Source organism: Psammomys obesus, unplaced genomic scaffold (assembly GCF_907164565.1).
Source record: "Psammomys obesus unplaced genomic scaffold, mPsaObe1.curated_primary_1811, whole genome shotgun sequence".
Taxonomy (NCBI): Eukaryota; Metazoa; Chordata; class Mammalia; order Rodentia; family Muridae; genus Psammomys; species Psammomys obesus.
Window position 1 is genome coordinate 1,867,039 of NW_026591918.1, and position 2,783 is coordinate 1,869,821.

At 57.7% G+C, this 2,783-nt stretch overlaps 1 protein-coding gene across 1 annotated transcript in view; it reads left to right on the top strand.

Moving 5' to 3' along the window:
* Positions 1-385: 385 nt before the first annotated feature.
* The window catches only part of Samd4a (sterile alpha motif domain containing 4A), a 207,928-nt gene continuing 205,530 nt past the window's right edge, over positions 386-2,783 (top strand). The window contains exon 1 of the mRNA XM_055612354.1: positions 386-1,724. The gene's annotated coding sequence lies outside the window, so the exon portion shown is untranslated. The remainder of the gene's footprint in view (positions 1,725-2,783) is intronic.

The window sequence follows — 2,783 nt, forward strand, 5'->3', positions numbered from 1 at the left end:
ACTGATTTTCAGAGAAGCAGCCCAAAGGAGCAGAAAATGCTCAAAACCTAGAGTCTTCATATGCCAGCCTGAAGAATGTGGAATGAAATTTTGTCCGAGCTGCCTAGGTCCCGAAGCTAGGACATGCCTGACGGAGGAAGCCCAAGAGCTCAGCATCAGTTCCTGGGGGCTGCAGGCCTGCTCCCCAGCACAGGGCTGCCTTCCCCGCCACGGTGCTCGGAAGCAGCCCCAGGCCCGGCCGCCCAGGCACACTGCTCTGCGTGAACACTATCTCGCAGCGGTTTCTTACAGACACCTGCTAATTCCGGGCTGCAGTCCTGAGACCATGCAGACGAGACAACCATCCTCAGACACTGTACCACATTAGGGAAGAAATCACACCTCAGGGTAACAGCACACGTTTTCCAATGCCATATACACATACAATGAATATTGAATATGTATGTGTTTTAATCTCTTAAATAATTACATAATCTGAAGAATTTAGATTTTATGCATGTATTTCTTCAGAATACTGGTGCGTACTCCTATGTCACGTGAGCTTTCATGTTGGATGGAGATGCCATCTGCCTTTAGCGTTTCTACTTGAGGACCTGGTGCGGAATAAGTGTTCCATGCACACTTATTGAACGATTGAGTGAAAAGTGTGAGCAGAGATTTTTAAATGTCTCTCGGTTGATGATATAAACAGCTCTGTAAGTCTGTGTGTCCTCCTTTGGACCAGTCCTGTCCCCACTCCCCACCCTTGCCCTCGTTGTCTTCCATTGCTCTCCATCCTATTTGTGAAGCCTTTCTCTGAATCTGGAACTCAAAGCCTGGCTTCCCAGCAGGCCCCAGGATCCCCTTGTCTGCAAGTGGGTTTTCGTGGGCACTGGGGATTCAAACTCTGGTCTTTATGCTTGCAGAAGGCTCTTCACTCACAGTGCCATCTCATCCAGCCCAACTGCCTTACTTCTTCTACAAGAAGCCTTATTGAAGTTGTATAAACATGGGCTTGTGGGGGATGCCTGGAAGAAGTACTTAGAAGTTCTCACCAGCACCAGCAAATAGGAAACTGGCCTTTCTGGAATCAATACTCCTTCAAACACCTGAGCATTTGAGTTGTTGACCAGGGGTGTTATTTGCTAAGCAAACACCAATTTCTCCCCTCCCCAGAAGAGGAGAAAATGATGCTGTTCAGCAAGACGTCAGAGACTACCCGAGACACAGGTCAAAGGCTGCTGTCAGAATTACGATGCTCCCGTAGATGGCACTGTTTTCTCTCGTCGCGTTTGCCACTCTGCCCGCGTCCTCCCGGGACCCCCTGCTTTACTAGCCGTGTTTTAGGTAGCAGCTGATGATAACCACGTTATTGGCGTGTCTTCGGTTTTCTTAAAAACATCTTTTGGGGGATCTAAAAGCTTTGGCTGAGTTAGCACCGCATGGTCCCATCTCTCACGGTCTTCCCCACCTCGTGACAGAAGTACTACCACGGAGCAGCTGGCGTACTGCATAGGAAGCTCTATTAAAGCTTCCCTGCTTCTACGGTAATAAAACAAGTCAGAAGTCAAACGCCGACTCCGGGATGGTGCCTCCTAAACAGAGCGAACTATCCGTCAAATTATGCAGATACCTCCCCTGGTTGGTTAATAATGAACTTTGGAAAAGCCACACACTCGGTTGTGATGGAAACATTGGCAAAACATTGCGCCGCCCCACCAGCCCTTTCCAGGTCCTAACAGATGGTAGGTGATGTCACACTGACAGGACCGATTCGCGGCAGAAGTGAAGTCTGAGGTGGGGTGTAAGAAAGGATTGGGAATCCAGATGCGAGCGCGGGAGCCGAAAGATGGAGGAACAAGGTGTCGGGTGCTTTACCTTCAGGACTGCTAGGCAGCCCTTCTGGATCTGGAAGCCGCTCTGCTTGGCAGGCTCTCCTTTGGCCAAGTCCCTGGAAAACAAGTTCGAGGGCTCGGCGTTTCCTCCGAAAACAGGCCGTCTGGAGGCCGAGTCCTTTTAGTGAACACTAGTGGAAGGCGAGGAGATGCTAGGTGTCAGGGTACTTCTAGCCAACCCTGTCCGTGGGAGGCTGCCCCAGGCGCTCCCAGCGAGGAATCCCCCAGCCTCTGGCTTCGGCAGGCACAGGTGAAGGCGGCCTCGCGCCCCACCCTCCCCGAAGGCGGCGGGGCTGACAGGTGGTCTCGCCACGCCCCCTGTCGCCTCGGGCGCCGGGGCCACGGCTCCAGGCCACAGCCACTGCGGCGCGCCAAGCGCGGTCCGCCCCCTCCCCCGGCAGAGCGCGGCGGGCGGCCGGGGTCCAGGGTGGTCGGCGGGGCGCGCGGGCGGCCGGGGAGGGCCACGCCGAGCCCTGCGGCCAGGCCAGGCCGGCGCCGCTCCGTGCCCTTCGCCGCCCTCTGCCGCTTCCCGCGTCCCCAGGAAGCCGTCCAAGCCCCCGGCGGCAGGGCTCGGGGTGTTTACGGTCCGCCCCGGCCAGCCGCCCACGGGGCCCGGCAGGGCCAAAGGGTCACCGGACCTGGCGAGCCACCCTCCCAAGGGCACGCGGCGGGGGGCAGCAGCTCCCGGCTCCGCCCCCGCTCCGTCGGGGTCCGCGGCCGCCCCAGCCCCGGCGGCTCGGTGCCCCCCCAACCCCCGCGCCCCCCCCGGCCGGCCCCCCCCGGCTCCTCTCCCCCCCGCCCGGGCGCTCCCTGCCAAGCCCATGATGTAATGGTGTATGTTAATCAGGAGCATGTGGGGAGCTCCGGGCGGCTCAGTCCTCCGCCAGCCGACCCCGCAGGCAGCCGCGG